General features: G+C 42.0%; 1 protein-coding gene across 6 annotated transcripts in view; it reads right to left on the bottom strand.

Annotated features, from left to right (window-relative positions):
- Window positions 1-19,465, bottom strand: part of LOC6524725 (zwei Ig domain protein zig-8) — a 135,692-nt gene that overhangs the window by 93,687 nt on the left and 22,540 nt on the right. For all 6 annotated transcript variants that reach the window (XM_015190362.3, XM_015190361.3, XM_015190364.3 and 3 more), the window contains one exon: window positions 8,453-8,542. The gene's annotated coding sequence lies outside the window, so the exon portion shown is untranslated. The remainder of the gene's footprint in view (window positions 1-8,452; window positions 8,543-19,465) is intronic.

Below are 19,465 nucleotides of genomic sequence, written 5' to 3'. Positions count from 1 at the left end.
TACCCCAGCACAATTTTCTAAAGGAAATTTGAATATCAGCATTCTTAATTGATTTATATAAAACGAAGTTTCTAATTTCGTAACAGATATAAATATTAAAACAGTTTTATTTTAATGCAAACACACACATTATTTTCGAATTTTGTCTATTCCTTAAATTTAGTTTGTTGTACTTTATTCTTTGTAGTTAAGACTGAAAGATAATGTTAAATAAGAAATTGTTTCTAGCCGTTATCAAAACGTCGCACAGCCTGGTAAGACCTGCCAGAATAGAGAATTACTCGTATAAAAATGAATAAACAGAAATAGGAGCCCGCAGAAAATTGAAAGTAAAAATAAACACGAATGCATCGGTTCCTTAACGTTGGCTCCATTCTTTTTCCGGCCTTGTGTGGCCCTTTGTTCATACTATATACGCTTTGAGCGTCTCGAAAAATGCCGGGAATTGTAAATATTTTATTAGTTGAATTACAGCAAATGCCACGAGGGACAAGAAATGAAAATAGACGCCAAAGCCGCCAAAGGCCGCAAACATCACGCACGGAATCCAATTGTAATGGGTATGGGATATATTGAAAGAAAGTGGTAATCGCGCGGAAAGCGAACTGAATTGAATTTTTTTTTAAGTTTCCACATAAATATTTCCTAATTTCCCCCACCACTGCTGCCTAACCATTTCCGGAAAGTAATTTAAATTGAGGCGCTTTAAGCAACGCAATCGTTTTGTATCCTTTTATTTCCAAGAACATCCATTAATTTTTTTGAAACTTTTAACTCCTGAGGAATCCCATCCCACAAATCCATCGCTTCTTAAATGCATTTTGCCATATCTAACCGCTCGTGTATCTTTTGTTTAGCTTCGCTTTGCTCTGTTCTGCTGATGGTCAAAAGTTTGTTTTTGCATTTTTTGTCCTTTGGTGATACATAATAGTACATGCTCGTACACAAGACGATTTATTAAAACTGACAATGCAGAAAGTGTGTGTTCGATGTCGTGATGCCAGGGTGATGTGATGTTCTTGATGTTCTTGTTGCTGCCGCCTGCCAGCCGTTTGTTTTGATTGTTTAAAGCATGTTTAGGGTGACAACAGATCGAGAAACACTGGGAGCCATAGCACCAGAGAGCCAGGGAACCAGGCAACCAGAGATACCGAGAACTGTCAGTGCCGGTTGGCTGTGAGCCACAGCGGAAAGTGGAAATTGTCAAACATGCCATGGTCAACATCAACAACCAAAAAGAATGCGAAACAAAAATGCTTCTGCTGTCTCCGATGCTTAAAATTGAACTATGGCCCTGGACACGCAACACAGGACATAGGAAGTAGGCAGTGCGGCAGTGGGGCAGTGAGAATGCTTGCAGGACATGACAGGTCCTAATCCTGTCCCCGGCGACCTGCGAAGGACGAGAGCAACAAGTAAAAAGGTTAAAGGTCTCCCCCATCTTGGAGCCACTGCTTCAAAGCTCGCATCTTCCTTGTGATTTTGTTATGGAATTTTCACATTTCTTGGTTTTTTTTCTCCTCCAATAGAATGACAGCGAGCACAACTGAACTGGTAGCTAAATGCACTTACTACACCACTGCAACCATATTGCCCCACCATACCATGCCCATATACCATCATAATCCGCTCTGTAAATCTCTTGACATTTATGATGAACGATTTACCACGCCATTGCAAATTAAAGCAAAAAAACAACGAACCCCATTGCCGGGTCTCCAAAATCGAATAAAGCACTCCGACAATCATCGGCATGGCACTGCCACGCCCTTTTCTCCTCCTTTTTTTTTTTTTTGGCTTTATGCACAGCTTGTTTTTGGCCATCGCTCACCCTCCCACATTATATGGTATATCCAGTACTATTGCAGAATTGAGGGGCGTATTGCGATTGGGAAAATCTATATATATATATTTCTATATATACGTACACTGTGTTTAGCAGGGGGAAAGCAAGTTCCAAGAACAAGTTTATTTTAAGCTTTGACAGGAAACATTTTCGTCTTTGCAAGAGAAGAATAATATAGGAAAAAACCCAAGCTGCCAGGAAATCAAAACGATGGCAAATTGTTCTATGTCTCTAATTAAAATAAATGTAATATTTGCAAGAATACAATATGCTTTTGTTAAACATCATAATTCTTGCGAAGTATGTGCTGGTCGAGTCATTTCCTCGGGACTCTTAGCCCCTTCGTCTTTTTTTTTTTGGCTGTTGCAACATCAACAAGCAAGCAAGCAAAAGCGAATCCCCAAAGTGCGAGGGAGGATGGATGTGGATGGTGGCCAGCACAAGTGCATCATCCGGAAAGCAAAGCAAATGCCCCATAAAACAAATGTGCAAATAAAAATGTTTATAAACAGCGTCGACGGCAGAGAGCACTTCACAATTTTCGGGATGTGCGCGACAGCGATTCACTTCGAGGATTTGGAGGCGAAGATGGGTAAGAGTTTTGGTTGGATTGCGTTGGAGGACTCTGGAGACCCTGGAGAAGTTAGATTTTGATAAGAGGGAGCAACAGGATAAGCTGGTAATTCAAGCCAGAAGGTCACAAATTAAGTCAAAAAAAAAAAAAAAGATTTGGAAAAGAGGAAGGAAAAGACCTTCAAACTTTATAATTGCAAGTTGCGTGCCATTAACGATGGGATGATTAAAAGTTGCCACTAAATACAATTTAATTGTAAGGTTATTGAGTAATTATAACGTAATTGTTCCACTTATTATTTGTAGGCGTCTTTTTTCAATGCTTCTCTTCTACTCAATATTTAAAGCTAAATTGTGAATTTTGCTGCTTCGAATTTAAACCTTTTGAATGTCATTTTTGTACTTTTGCGCTGCACTGAGGGTCACACATTTTAATTTGCCTGCCCTCCATTTACATTTTCGACCTCCCCGCAATTCAGGCTACTGGAATAATTGCCTCATAGCCGCAGTGCTCCCAGAAATTGCTTTATTGACATTGCGGTCCTCCATCTCCCGTCCCGAAAAACTCAATCAGATTTCTGTTGACTGATAAAGTGACCAAAAAGTGTCTTTGATTTACATGGGATGGGAGGAGCAGAACCTTTGCCGAACGACGGACCTTGCCGCAAAATTCGGTGTGTGGTGTGGTGTGCGGTAGGTATGTGGCGGTTTGGGGTTTTAGGTAGGCGTGGCAGGCCATGAGCACTGGCGATTATAAATGACTCTGGCACTGAAGGGCAGGCCGCATCCCCATCCCTATCCCCATTCTCATTCCCATCCTTCATTCATCCTTCATCCTCGGTGTCCCTGTCTCGGCGATGGCCTTGAAGCATGCTACACAAAATGTTCGCACATAATTAAGTGCTTTCAACTATGGCAGCCGCAGCTGTTGCCATCCTAGCCTTCCAGTGTCTTGCAGTCCCAAAGTCCGAGCAGCAGAGCATCCGCATCCTCATGCCAACAACTAGCATGGTCCCATGCGATTCTATTTTTTTTTCTTTTTTTTTTTTGTATTAAACAGCCGAACAGCAGGCCGCATGTGGCATCTGGCAACTCATGGCTTTGAAGCTGCTCAAGTGGCCAGCAAAAATGAGTTGGCCAAAAACCGAACTGGTCAGCGGCGGCATGACTTGCGATTTGATTGCTCTGCCACATACGCTGAAATACACATTGAAAAAAGATCATAAAATCGTTTAAATGTGTATATAGTGCAACGTGAAACACAAACTATGAGTGATAGCTTAAATCTTCCTACTTTCGTTTAAATTACTGTATAGATACTATACCAGAGTTTTTATAAAATGTTTTCTAGCTAACGGAGAAAATACCATAAATGTGTGTTTTCTTTTTGATTTTTTAGTGAAACAAAGATTACCGAGCGTTTTTGTTTATTAAATGTTGTGAAAAGCATGTATTTTGCATTTACCAAGATCTTTTATTATTTAATAAGTAGCTCAGCGAGAATACAGATTCATCTGGCTTTTTAAAATAGATGCAATTCACATGATCGCTGCTTACATCTTGAGTAGCAAAATCATGACTTAATAATGCCTTTTTCGCCATGTACTTGTGGACCCATGGAAGGCCATGAAAGTGGGTCCATGGAGCAACATCATTCGGAAGCGGAAATGAAGGCATCCATTATGTATACTCTAACAGAGGGCACAATAGCATTTGTCAACTGGACGCAACTGGACGCAACTGGACTCACAAAGAGGAGCCAAGTCCGATTCCGATTCCCCGTCCGGAATTGAGGGTCAGAGGTCAAAAGTGGCTGCATTGTTGTCTTTTCACCTTTGAGTATGTACTGATATTTCATGGCATTTTCCAGTCGACAAAGTGGGAAAATTCCATGGATTCAAATCATTGCTGCAATGTGGTACCAGGAATTCCTTTGACTTCTAGGGTATGCTCGCCTTCGCCATCGCCTTTGACTTTTACTCTATGGATTTCTTTAGTCACTTTTTTACGCTCGTTCTTCTGCTAATAATATTCAAATATAATGCAAACAATGTGCCAGAAAGTCGACGCAAAGTTGTCGCTTCACTAGGGGCAAGGGGAGGCGGTGGCACGCCCCCTTCCGGCCGACATCGCTCATAGTTTTCACTCAACTGTTTGCATTAATTTGATTCCTTTTTGGTCCGTCGCCGTTGCCGTCGCCGCTCTGGTGGCTCGTTTTGTATTGTAATATCCGGCCGCTTTGGCCGCGCTTCCTGCCTCAAAAAAAAAAGAAAAAAAAAGTGGACAAAATAGAAAAAAAAATATATATATATAGGAGGCGTTTATTTTTTATTCAGCGCCACTTTTGGCCACCAACAGTCGACTTTGCTTTGCGGCTGTGCGATTTCTGCCAACTTTATGCAGCTCTTTGTTTGCATTTTCCAACTCATTAAGAGTAATTCGCTTTGCTCTTCGTTATGTATTTGCTTTTTTTTCTTTTTGTGCCAGACTCTTTCCAATTTGGTTCAGCATTTTTCAATTTGCTTTGCGTTTTTCAGCGGCGGTGTTGAAGGTGCTCGAGTGGAAATTAAACACGCCGCCACTACGCCCACTTTTCACCTAGGCCCCCAGTCACCCACTTCAGACCTGGCCTAAATATTTATGGGCGGCCTAAATAATGGCCAGAACTGTAGAGGATGGTCTGAGCGGACTGGACTGGACTGAACTGGCCGGGACTGGCCAGGACTTTAGTTAATTAATCATCGCATGAAAAATCACTGTATCAGTGGTCAGCAGCAGAATCGCTGGATGCGGATACGGATGTGGAGTGTCCAGAGTGTTCATAGTGTGTAACTGGATGCGAAGCTAAACCTGAACCACAACTGAAACTTGGGGCCTAAGCGAACCCATAAATAAAGTGACAACAAACACACACATACTGTTGTGAAAATTACGCACGAGATTGTTGAACAAGCCAACAAACAACAAGGACGACGACGACGACAGCAAAATGTGGTCAAAACAAAGCTAAAAAAAAAAAAGGAAAAAAGTGAAAAAAAAAAAATGCGGGAATGTGACATGAACAACAAGGCGACTGGCGGCTGCCCACTAAGTATGCGCAAGTAAGCGATAGCCTATGAAAAGTGTCCCAAAGCGTGGAGGTTGGAGGGGTGGCCAGGAACCCCCAGATAAACCAGATATATGTATTTACATATATATATCGCACTCCGCACAGTGACCAAAATTCCCATAATCCGATTGGCTCAAGTTAAATTCAAAACCATTTGAAGGTTTAATCAATCGCCTTTGCATGTACACACCAAACTCCACCTGACTGTGAAAACTCAATTAAATGAAATCACTTAAAATATCAGCCAAAATGTAACAAAAAACGATTTTATGGGGCAAGCAAAGATAGTCATGGCTGGAATAAAGAGCGATTTAATCATTCCCTTTTGCACATTCCAACTCTAAAATACTTCAAATACTTCAAATATACATATATGCATTCATTTTGTGTGCCACACTTTTACGGGCAGAGAAGAAAAAATATAATTGTTTAAAAGCCAATTGCAAATATTATTGGTATGCCGAATCAATAAAGGAAATGTAAATGCTAAATTGAATAGATGGTGAATGTATGTATATACAGTGTACACATAGTTATTTTTACAATTTTAAACGTTAAACCCTACGGCTTAAGGTTTTTGTATGCACTAAATTCAGAGTAACACAATTTAAAGTGTCTTTTCTTGGCACCCTGGTATATTTGAGCATAAATGCTTTGAAATCAGTCAGAAGGACCCACTGTGCCGACACCAAAGCAAAAAGGACATCGAGAACGTACAGGCCCCGCAAAGCATGCAACAATTTGTGGCACTTGAAAGGCAAGTCGCCCCAGCGCTTGACGGCTGACGGAAGTCCGTTAGCGTGGCCAAAAACTAATGCTAATGTATGTGTGAGCAAGTGTGTAAGTCGCTGTCTCCCTTCGGTAGCACAAATATCCTTGTGGAACTTGTGGAAGCATGGCCAGAACCAGAATAAAATAAATAATCATAAAATAGAAATAAAATGACAAATTATTTCCGTTTCCGTTGAGCGAACTTTGAGGCGTGGTGATGTGGGTGTGCCTGCCACTAGGCCACCCTGGAAATGGAGGCCTCTCCCATTCACGGTCGTCGTGCCCAGGCTGTTTCTGATTTGGATTCGGATTCGGATTCCTAGTTTCTAGCTGCTCGTACATGTTAGGAAAAAGTGTACGTACATGCCAGGAAAAAGTGTAACAAACTGCGCGGGAAAACGTGAGCATGGGTCCTAGAGCAAGGGCGAAACTTGGCTAATATATGCAGCTGCCAGTTGCCAGTTGCCAGTTGCCAGTTACGTCCGCCCTCGCCAGGACCTCAGATGATCCTGCCAGCTTGTGTGACAGGAACAGAAGTACAGACGTACAGCAGCACCAAGTGCATTGTGTACTTAATGCGCCCCTGGATTCCTTTACCACTGGCATAAGTAATTGGCCTTTCGGCTTTCCCTTAACCGCTCGTTTTGTCAGCAGAAAAAGTGTGGTACATCGGGGCGTATACGTGATGCTCATACGCACTGCTCTCAATGCCTTGTAAGCGGGCTTTTTTAATTTTGGTCTCTTAGGTAAGGCCCTCTTTCAATCGATAAGCGAACAAGTTCGTTGGCCATTGCCAGGTTAGTTCTCAGAATGGTTAAATTAAATATTTACACACGCCGCAAATAGAGCCTTCATGTACGTAAATGTGTGCTTATGCCAGTTCATAATTAATAATTATTTTATTACTTTCACAAACAAACGGAGAAAAAGGGCCGATAACAATTACGTAAAGCTAGCAGCCTGATGAATGCTCTATATATAAATTGTTGCACTTCTTTATAATTATTAAATATTTTCAATAATTGCCAAACGTTCGCTGAAAGCAACGAATGGGATGGATAATTAGTAATTCAGATTTATTCAAAGAATAAGTCACATTGCAAATATGGAAAACTTTAATTTGTAATTTTGAATTGCCAAACGCGAAGAGCGAATCAAGCAAACCCATTCACCACAAAGGGCAGGCCGTGAGCTACAAAATTATGACCGCAATTTGGGAAATGAAATGCATAAAGCAAAATAAGCAAATGGCACGCAAAGTGACCCGAGGCGGCGTCAAAACGCTCTAATTGGCCGCACAAAGCCAACGACAGGGGCTGCTGAAGGGCTGAGATGTAGGTGGCGCGATGAGTTGGTGGATTTCAGTTTCTGAGTGGGGGATGCCGAGTGGGTGTGGCGGTTCCTGGAATGCAAAAAGTACTAGCTCTGCTCGCATTTTGATTTCACCACCACGTGTTTGGTTTTTTCCTATGATAGCCTTTGTCTGCGTTTAATAAATTTGTCTTAGCACAAAACTAAAACTAAACAACTACTATATCCATTACATGCATTTGAAAACCGTCTACACTTTAAGCAAAAAGCAAACACTTATTTGCGATTTCACGTGTGAGTGAAATGAGCGAGTTCAAGGACCAAGCCCCTTTAGGTCGACTAAAGGCCCCACCTGCCGCTAAAGACCTTTGGTTGGTTAACTCTACCTCGCGATTCGCATTGAACTTGTTTTCAGACGACGCCCGCGACCAAAGTGTACATAACCTCGTTTCGTATTTATCAACGACTCATCATCATTGTGATGGAGGGCGCCTGTCAGCGGGCCACGCCCCGAGTCGAGTGTGTATTATGCCGCCACCCCGGGGAGCTGAGAACCTGGGACTTGGAACCTGGGCACTCTGGTAACTGGGAACTTTGGTAACTGGGAACTCGGGTAACTGGGAACGTGGACCGAGGCCGCCGCTCCCGGCGGCCTCTTTCGGGAAACGGGCCCCAAGAGCCCGACGCCACCGAATCTGCCAGCGCCACCGACATCGCCGCTGATGCCGCCAAAAAGGAATCTCAAAAATGGCGTGCCGAGCCAAAATTAAGCAAATAAACTTGTCAACACATTCAACTTCATTATCGAGCCAAAGGCCGCTCCCCGATGGTCTGAAACTTACCCGACTGCAGAGCTCTTGTGGTTTTTACGTTTTAACGTTTTTCCGTATGCTCGATTTTTGGGATCGGACCCGTCCTTGGATCCTTGAGTCCTGAAAGGAAAGCAGAATACAAAAATTAGAATGGGAATTATTATGAACCGACTCAAGCTGCGAGATCCCAAAAATGTCCGTCCTGGAATATTCATATGCGAAATATTTTGTGGTTTAATTTAGAGTGCCTGCGGGCGACTTGTCGAGATGAGTGAAGGGGTTTAGCTAGCAAAAAGATTTGCAATCACGCACCCAACTTGGCAGCCGCCGGCAAGAAAACACACTCGAAAAATCCCTTAAATAATTCTGGAAATTCCCAAAAGCACGAACACGCCTTTGCACTGGGAAAATTCAATGTTTATTTAGCTTTACGTTAATGATTAGCTGCATAGTATAGTTATTCAACAATGCCAGCACAACAAAAAATATTATACAATTTGTACGATAGTAAGCTCATGTTTGGGCAACTGGTAAAAGCCAACATAAAAATGAAATAAATCCGCAGATTATTAATTAATGAAAATTAATAGAGAATTAAATCATAATGTGGATCCAATTAGTTTCAAGCGCTGAAAGTGTAATTGTGGTGAATGTTTGCCTATGAATTTTGGACACCAATATTATAGTAAATGTATCGAAATGAAAGATTTTAAGTTTGTCAACATTTTTTGGTAGTGAAGCCACTTCTGCTTCCACAGGGCTGAACATTTTCCATGGCTTTAGTGTCGTATTGAGATAAATCATGCAACTTTATAGTTTTACAAGCAGTTGGACACACAATGCCCAACATAATCAGGCGAAGCAACAGTGGGCATCAATTTTACAGCCCCCCAAGCGGGGATCCAAACAATTTGCGCAAATATTGTTGTTTGCATATCGAACCCTTCTCGCCATCGCCATTGCCATCGCCATCGACTATCCACATCCACATCCACCATCGCCATCGAATCCGACCATGGCCATCGCCATCGACATCCACCATCGGAGCACAATGAGCTGGGCGAGCAAACAAATTTATGACCATCATAACGGCCGGTCCTGGTCGAGTAAGAGTCGAGTCGAGTCGATTCGAGTCCGGCAAACACGGGGCCGACAAAATGTCTATAGTGCTACATAATAATCATAATAATAAATAGCAATAAAAATGCTACAAAGGAAATTAAATTTCTGTATCCGCAAAGAATTTCAAAAGTGCACACAGGAAACGACAGCGAATCCTGCGGGGGCAGGACAGTGGTGTCCTGTGGAGGGAGTCCTTGCGTTTCAACACTTTGCGGCCCTTAAATTGGCCCATAAGCTGTTTAACTGAGTTATCAAGGAGGAGGTCTCGAAGGCCTCGAGCATCGGGCCCCGGATCCACAGCTCCCCAGTTCCAGTTGCCAGGACTCAAGTGGCACTGCCCACACAGCGTGACAGGATGGCTATATTAATGTTAATTAATGTTAAATGCCTAGGCATTTCCAAATCATTTGTACAGGGGAATGAGTGTGTCCTGGAAGCCTTCGATTGCCCATCAACATCATTAATAATTTTGTAATTAGTTCGGGTTGTCAAGCGAACAAGCGAATTGCACTATCGATAACATAGATGTTTTATTTATAGAACTATGGAGTGAAAATTTCATTTCGCAAGACAACGAGTACTATACTTGTTTGGATTCAACTATTCAAACCTTTGATAAATTGAAATAATACGATAGCCAAAACCAACCCACCATTGATGTTTTTCCACACCCATTGCATAAATATCCAGGTGATTTTTGTTTGAAAGGTCAGTTATGATGGACTTCCTCCAGTCTCACCTAAGTCCTCTTTGGAGGGGGGCGACGGATGGAATGTCCTTTGAACGAGCAGTGGCAAACCAATTCAGCAGTCGCATTTAACGGGCTGACAATGGCGCATATAAAGCGCTTTGTTCCACATCGCCGGCAATTGTGGGCGGTTGGGCGTTGTCCCGTGAAAGCAGGGGGCGTGGCCGGGCATATATGACGTGTGACAAATTTTTGCGGTTCCGAGGGTCCGAGAATTGGAGGTGGCAAATGTCTGTGTGTATGTGTGTGTGATTGTGAGTGTGAGTGTGCAGCACGTCGGTTCCCTTTCGTCTATGGCCGGAAAATTGTCCAACATATCCGGGAGCGTTGAGGTTGGCTGCCCATTGTGGAAAATCGGTCGTCCGAGGAGGTGGAGAAGAAGGAAGGAGGAGGAGACGGGGCTGCCCGTTTTACTTGCAGTTAAATAGGGCGGAAAAATAATTGAACCATTATCTGGCAGTCTGATGTATCCAGAACCGCACACACACACACACTCTCATAGCCCGCTTGCCAAGCCTGGACAGTATATCCTTGCCTTGGTGAATAAATTTCGAGCTTGTTTTTGCCTTTGGTTTATTATGCTTATTACAAAATATTTAACACCAGGCCATCCAACCGCCACGCCCACTGTCCACCACCTCCAGCACTTGGGGACTCCTGACTCCTCGTCCCGACTGCAAATTGTTGCCTCATTGTAAAAATTTATGTTAATATTTTAAATTTTTATGCTGCCAGGCGGCGAGCTGGCTGAAGCGAAACTGAACGCCCCCAGTTGTTTGTTATTGGCCTGGATGGCCTCGGTGTCCCGGGCACAACGCCCCTTGTCGCTTGTAAAATGTAATGTAATTTCTACGCTGGCGGCTCTAGGCCACGGACGTTGCCAGGACAAACAGGACTCGGTACTCAGTGTTCCGTATGCCATATTCAGTGTTCAGTAGGAAGGATTTCTCGCCTCCCACCCCCGACTTTTACCTACTTTAGTGAAACAGGAGAGCCGCTTAAAGAGCGGTGGTGGTCATATTTTTAAAAAGCCGCAAAACTGCAATGACAGTTAACGTTGCTGGACACGCATGTGTAGTGGGATTTTATAAATATTTAACGCTCATATTTTATGCGCATTTTTCATACGGACCAGCTTGAGCGGACAACGGACAAAAGGACAGCGGATAGCGGATGGCGGATGGCGAATGGCGGACAGCAGGACTGTAGGACGTTCGGCATCATTAATTAATCCCAAAACGTTGATCCTGATGGACCGCAGAAACCCAGAAAGCCCATGGCGTTTCGCACACACCGGTTGACAGGCTGCTGCTTTGGGCTTTAAGTGCTGCTGTTGGGAAAATTCTTCACTGGAATTATGAAGGGAAAAATAAGCGGACACCAGCTGGAAAATGCTAAGGCTTCTGCTATTTTGCTCCTGCCTTCTGCATTGTGTGTGCTTGTGCTTGTCTTTGTGTTTGTGTGTGAGTGTGAGTGTGAGTGTTTTAACGTCACGTCCTTTTCGCCCAGCATATTGCGGCATGTTGTTGCGTTGAGCCTCATTAAGCGCACTTTGTCCTGCCGACTGTGTCCATTTAAAGGAAACTCCGTCGATCCAACCGCCGGCCGCCCAGCATCGCCATACTACGCTGATTCATTCCTTCTCGTTTGCCATAAATTATTTTTAAATGCATACTTATGTGGAATTTTGCCACGCGCTGCCGCGACAACTTTTCATAATTTTTATTTACATGATGCGGTTGTGGGCGGCGGTGGCTACAGAGGTCCTGCCAGCAAAGGACCAAGGATGGTCGGTGGATTGCGGAGGTGAGGCATTTTCAGTGGCGGCATGTAACCGCATTAAAATGATTTGTAACGAGCGATGGCGTGCCCGTCTGAGGCCCGATGCCGTTGCAAAAAAAAACAAGAGAGAACGCTATAGTCGAGTTCCCCGACTATCTGATACCCGTTACTCAGCTAGTGGAAGGGAGAAGGAGAGTCTTAAACACAGTTTTTGGCGGTTTGTAGGCGTTATAGTGGGCGTGGCAGAACGTTTTTTGGCAAATCGATAGAAATTTACAAGACTAATACAAAACTGAAAAAATATCGAAACATTTTTCAAAAGTGTGGGCGTAGCAGCTTTGGGCGGTTTGTGGGCGTTAGAGTGGGCGTGGCAAAAAGTTTTTTGGCAAATCGATAGAAATTTACAAGACCAATACAAAAATGAAAAAATATCAAAACATTTTTCAAAAGTGTGGGCGTAGCAGCTTTGGGCGGTTTGTGGGCGTTAGAGTGGGCGTGGCAAAAAGTTTTTTGGCAAATCGATAGAAATTTACAAGACCAATACAAAAATGAAAAAATATCAAAACATTTTTCATAAGTGTGGGCGTGGCAGTTTTGGGCGGTTTGTGGGCGTTAGAGTGGGCGTGGCAACATGAATCGACAAACTTGCGCTGCGTCTATGTCTCTGGAGTCTGTATGCTTAATCTCAACTTTCTAGCTTTTGTAGTTCCTGAGATCTCGACGTTCATACGGACAGACGGACAGACGGACAGACGGACAGACGGACAGACGGACAGACGGACAGACGGACAGACGGACAGACGGACGGACAGACGGACATGGCCAGATCGACTCGGCTACTGATCCTGATCAAGAATATATATACTTTATATGGTCGGAAACGCTTCCTTCTGCCTGTTACATACTTTTCAACGAATCTAGTATACCCTTTTACTCTACGAGTAACGGGTATAATAAACGAACAGTGCTGGAAAAGTGGCCAGGACGAGCAGGACGGCCAGGATGCATGCAGGATGTGCAGGGGTGTCCTGCAGCATTTACCACACGCATCACTTGCCACGGCGCCTGCATCTGAATCCCTGACATCCTCCGATGTCATCGCGCCCCTCGATTGCCATTGCATTTCAGCCGGAGGTCATTCGGGCCGGGCGATCAGGAGGAGGTGGCGCTGGTATCCTGCTTCCAATGTACATTAAAGGACGTAGGGCCGAGAACTTTAGGAACACTTTAAAGCGCTAAAACAATTTTCTACTTTAAATTCTTACAAAGATGTACAAAAATTGTCATATATGTAACGAAAAGAATAACAGTTTAGTGCAGCCTATTACCACTGCAAATAATCCCTATCACTTTTTGAGAGTCTAGACAATTTTTAATTCTTCGCATTTTTTTTAACATCAACAAAAACTAACAAAAATGTGACAAAAATAGGATCTCTATTTTTGAACACAGTTCGATTAGAAATTTTACTACGAGCTCAACGAGGTATGACAAACCATATTCGGACCAATATTTCGAATGTTCTGATCAAAATACTGATATTTATATTCGCAAAATAACAGAAAAGCGATTTTTGGCAAAAGATCATCATCAAAAATTGGAAGAAAGGTGAAAAAAATATAATTTTATTTTTGAAAACACAGTTCGATAGGAAATTTTATTACGATTTCAACGAGGTATGCCATTTCATATTCGGACCAATACTTCGAATGCTGTGATCAAAATACTGATATTTATAGTCGCAAAATAACAGAAAAACAATTTTTGGCCAATATTCAAAAATCATCATCAAAAATAACAAAAAATGTGAAAAAAATTAAATTTTTTTTTTTGAAAACACAGTTCGATTGGAAATTTAATTACGAGCTTAACGAGGTACGCCATTCCATATTTGGATTATTATTTCCAATGTTATGGTTAAGAACCTGGTTACTTTTGGACGGAAACACAGGAAATCGAATTGTGAAAGATTATCAATATTTACAAAGGGTTTTCTTATAATTTCTTGTATAAAAATGATCATGTGGTATGGTGTACTGTAAATGGTGCCCATTTTACTCATATTTTATTTATACGTGTAAGCCAATTTTAATAATCTAATTGTTAACTTACATTCCTGGGAAAGCAATTTGCTTTGCTTCAATTAAGCAACCCACTATCTAATCTGGCTTAGGGATAAATTTGTTTCCCACCCTGCACTTAAATAAAATAGTTGCAACAACAAAAGTTGCATATAAATTATTAACACAATATCCGACACCAAACTTTTCGAAGGGGAACTCAACTTTGTGCTATGTCTGAATTTTAAGCTGAAGTAAATATTGTGCATCTGGGCATAATCCCAAGTGCAGCTTAGTTGGTTCCTTCTTCAGTTGGCGCGAGTGTTCATCGAATAATCTTCTTTGCTGCCCAGCAAATGTATGGATATACACCATTTCATGCCACACCACATCCATATCCCTATCACCATTTCTATCCCCATCCCTACAGCTATACCTATCCCAATCCCTTTCCGAACCTATCCCATTGTAATCAATCTAATTATTATCAACTTTGCATTCGCAAATCCTCCCACAGTAGCCCTCCCGTCTGGCCCCTTCTACTCTCCCTTATGGATGCGAGGAGGATTCAACGACTTTAGGGCCACCATATGGTGGATGCTTCGTCAATCTGCTCAGTTATAAATAATACCATCGAGCATATGTTCGGTTAGTCGGTTACCGCCCTCAATGGGTTGCCATCTTATATGTACTCACATAATATTTTACGTACGTACTATATAAATGCAGGCATTTGCTGCTCCTTCTCGCTATCAATGGGTTTTTAATTGAGTTTACTTGGGTTTTTCCATTGCGACACTGGATATGCTTGCAAGTGTCTGCTGATTTCACCTTTCTGATGACATTTTAAGAGTCTTTCGTCCATAGACAAACTCGCACATCCAGGCAAAGGAATTACCTTAATTATTTATATTTAGGTTTTGCCCAGCCTTTGTGTGCCGTGTGTATGTGTATGTGAGTTTTTGTGTGTGTGTGTGTGTTTGTGTTTGCCTCCCACATTTTTTACCCACAAAAGTGGAAATGATGAACTGGTAAAATATTCAGATTTGATGACAGACAGGAGAAACACCAACAGCATCCTCACTCCTTCGACCACTCTATCAACCGCATCGATCGATTTTCAATCTCAGGCCGAGTGGAAATTGTTATGAAGTTGGTTTATTTATTTATTTTCTGTGAAAACTGTTGCAGCTCATCTCGCCTCTTTTTCTTTGCATTTTTTTTATTTTTGTATTTTGAACTATTTATACTTGACAGCTGACTTTGGCTTTTGGGTCTACAAATTCAATGGATAAAAAAATACGAATAAAGAATACGAGATGCTGGATCTATTAACCCCACAATTTAATTACTTAAGCTATCCATGTGAGTATGTGCCTAGATATGTGGCAAAATTTGTGGCGATTTTCTGGCATTTCTAGCAAATAAGAGGGAAAAGACTCGAGAAAAGAAAGTTGGCCAAGCGTTTGTTTACAAAGGCCTGAATTGCAGCCAAGTGCTTTTATCTGGGAGTTTTTTTTGAGTAATTGGAAATGTAAACTAAAAATTGTTCTTATTTCAGTTACATTTAAAAAGAAAAGCTGATTCAAGTTTGGAATTAGTTTATTGAACTTATCTAATCAAAAACCAAATGTTTAAAGGGGTCCAGTGGTTTGAAAATAGTTTTTCAACCTTTCATTCACCTTTTTCACCTGTGAAATTATTAAAATTTCAATGGACTTGGAGTTTCTTTGAAATCATTTTGTAGCAAAATAGCGCTGTATAGCTGGATTTTTGATTGAATTAAAATTTAAACTAAGGTTTTCAATATTCTTTTCACTTGAATTTCTGGCTGGCTCTTAAAAATAATTTTAAATTCATTTTATTAATCTTTCGCATGACACAAGATGATTGAATTGCGGTGTGCTGGCCGCCGAGAAATCACATAAATCAAGGGGGCATGGCAAGTATCTCCACTCATCAACATTTCTACACAATTTCCTTTGACATTTTCGCCATTTGCAAAAGCATCAAGTTGTGCAAAAAAAGGCGAATACGAAAACATCAAATGGCGTTTAATGTTAACGCTTTGTTGCCGATGTTAGCCAACTCCTTTAATCCCCTACTTGTTTTTTCCTCCAGCTTGCTCACATAATTTAAATTCCATGCCTGTTTCGCTTTTTGGTCGCCAACCAAGCTGTTTTACTATGCGACGCACATACAAAGAGTGCCATAAACGAAAATGGCCGTCCTGTGACTATGTGTCCGTGTGTGTGCATGTGTGTGTGTGTGTGTGTGTGCGGGAGCGCATGTGTTAGCCGCTGAAACTGGAACTTCAATTCAATCAATTACGCGCTAATGCACTTCAAAGTGTATTCCGTTATACAAAACAATATCGCGGGCCAGCAACGCGAGCAACAAAAATAAGAACCACTCCCGACCACTGACCGAAACAAAGTCAAACGTCGAATTATGCGGACACACTCTGCAAAAATGCTGTGCAGTATGCGAGAAAATAAATACTGTTGCTAGAGTTATAATGAAGTCATAAAGTCTTTACTTTTATCCTACATTCTGTATTTCATGTTTTTCATCAACATTTCAATATGTTTATACTATACTACAATATACAACAATTATACTACAATTATACAATACTACAATTCTTAAAGTTTTTGAATTAATTCCTACGTATATTCCTATTTCAAAAAGTAATTATTTTTACACATTTTTGAAAAGTTTCCTCTTTTCCAAGTGCACTGAAACACCAGGTGAGCTCCAGATGAAAAAGGGGGCCGTTGCGTGAGATCTTTTTGTTTGCCGGCTCGGATGTCAGCTGAGGAATGGGCAGGATGAGGTGGGGATGGAGTGGGATCAGGGGCAGGAGCAGGGGCAGACGTATTTGCGGGTGGCAGCTGCCTAACCCTTGTAACCCGTGACCTTTTCAGCACCCACACACACGCACACTCACCCTTACACGCCTACCATAAAGTGTGTGTGTGTGTGCCATTGTTTGCGTGCGTTGACAAGCGAAAGGAAAATCCATTGAAATTCAATTTAAAGAATGTTGACAAACGTTTGTCATGAAACTGCGACAATACGCCTGTCGACAGCTTAAAGAGAGCCTTGGCCAGGTGCTGATTTTCAGGTACTGCAATGTCATTCAACAACTCACGGATCAACCTTGAAAATCACAAACTCTGACGAGAAAAGCCTGACGAGATTTGCGCAGGGGCTCATTACGGCTTGGGGTCTGTCATTTAAGCCAATATTTTCACACAATGATTTTGGTATTCCACTTAAATATGAGTTAAGTGTGCATTCAATCGAAAAACCCGATTTTCTAACATGTATTTTTTAAACTATAATATGTGGCGTCGTGTTTCTAAAATTATTTAGGCAGGTGTCACAAAATATGAACTGAAAATCAAATAAACATCTGTTTAAAGAAATCCATCAGGCTCCTGCATGCCACATGTAAGACAACTTAAAACACCCTTTAATTAGAAAACCCTGCTATTTGAAAACATAATTTAATGAAGTCTGATGTCTTGCCCAGCAATTTAATCAAAGCACAACACAATATCGATTACATATCAGGGGCAGGAGCACTACAGTAAACTGCAGCACAATGCCCTTAGCCATCAGAAGCAACAGCAATCGGGTCTCACACTTGGCAAGCCATGCACCGCACTTCTACCAATTGGTCATCACAATAACATCAATACATAATATTACCTAATTACAGGCAACAGCTATCCACATCCTCCATTTTGCTGTCTGAAAGGACAACAGGACCTTCGAAAACATCCCATTCCATCGCTTTGCACGCGGTCAAATCATGTCGATGAAAATTTGAAGCTTTTAAACTACTTCAACTTCACAGAATAAGATAGACACTTGAGATGAGGACGGTGGCATGGTATGGAATGGTGGATGGAAGCGATGGAAGTGATGGAGGGATGAAGCACTCGAAGAACTCGTCGGAACAAAAAGGATGCGGGAAGTAGTGTGTGCCCTGGCAAGCGAAGCGTTGACAGCATTTGAGCCAAAGGAATCAACTCTGGGCTCTAGTAGACTCAACTTCTTCGTTTCCTTTCTTTGAATGGCTTTCTTCTCCGCCTCCGTTTTTCATCCTTACAATGGAGGCACATATCGCACCTCCAAGGATGCGAGTGTTTGTGTGTGCTGGTTATGCCATGGGATCTCAAATTAACACTTGAAACGCAATGGGGCGAGGCAAAGGACGAGGTCCTGAGAACCTGAGAACCCATAAGGAGATTGGGTGGCTGAGTGGGCTTCATCTTTTCGTTTTTTTCTTGTTTTTTCTCTTTCTGTGGCTTGTTACGAGCGAATCGAGCGTATGACTTAACAAGTGTTCCAATCTGCGAGTACGCACTAATACCCGCACATTCGCACGCACACACACGCAACTGAGGAAAGTTTGGGGAAACGCGGATTTCGACGCATAGAAGTTGGCCAAGTCCGGCAGGCAGTCAGATGATCGCCAGTCTCCAGGGAAACTCCTTGTTCTCATGACCTTGGTGTGTGGTACTAAATTTGTCTTAGGAGTAAGAATTACTGATCACTAATGCCCGTGCACAACGTTGAAGTTTAATTTCGGACAAAGAAACGAAGTAAAAAAACACACACACGCACATACTAATACGACTACTGCAGCGGAATGTCCTTAACGAGTTGTCATCGGTTTTGCTTTCGGCCCAAAACATTCCCAGGACGAGATTGGCTTTGTTAGTGTGGTCTTTTCCTTGCAGCGCTCTTTGCTCTCATTCGTTTTAAAGCATTTTTTAGCACTTTGCTAGCCATTAAGCGCGGGGGAGAAAGTGCCGGCGAAAGGCCCAGCGAAAAAGTAATGGGAGAAAGGGCAAAAAAAAAAAGGGGAAAGCGGCTGAGAGAAGGGCCTGCATGTGGTCATTGCCACAGGCCCTTAGTGATTTTCCTTCGCGTTTAGGGCATCGTTTTCCATTATTGTTTGCCCAGCTGCCTTTTCCCGCTTTTATTATTTATTTTTCCTACATTTTCAAGCCCGCTACTCTATACAATATAGAAGAATGCATTTCTGACCCTATAAAGTACATATATATACTTGATCAGCATCACAGAAATTTATAAAATATTTTTTCGTTCAACTTCTAGCGAAACAAACACTAATCATCGGACTCCCTTCAGTCGGGTAAAAGGTATTTATTAGTCGGCTTGCTGTTTTTTATTTCACTTTTATTTTTATTCTTTTGTGCGCCAGCTCCTTTTTATTTTTATTTTGATGCAAGATTGTGTTTGTACTTGCCGCAAACAAACCGACGGCACAACCAGTTTATCTACGAGTGTGTC

The sequence above is a fragment of the Drosophila yakuba genome, chromosome X (assembly GCF_016746365.2).
Source record: "Drosophila yakuba strain Tai18E2 chromosome X, Prin_Dyak_Tai18E2_2.1, whole genome shotgun sequence".
Lineage (NCBI taxonomy): Eukaryota > Metazoa > Arthropoda > Insecta > Diptera > Drosophilidae > Drosophila > Drosophila yakuba.
This window is presented reverse-complemented; position numbering and strand designations above follow the sequence as displayed.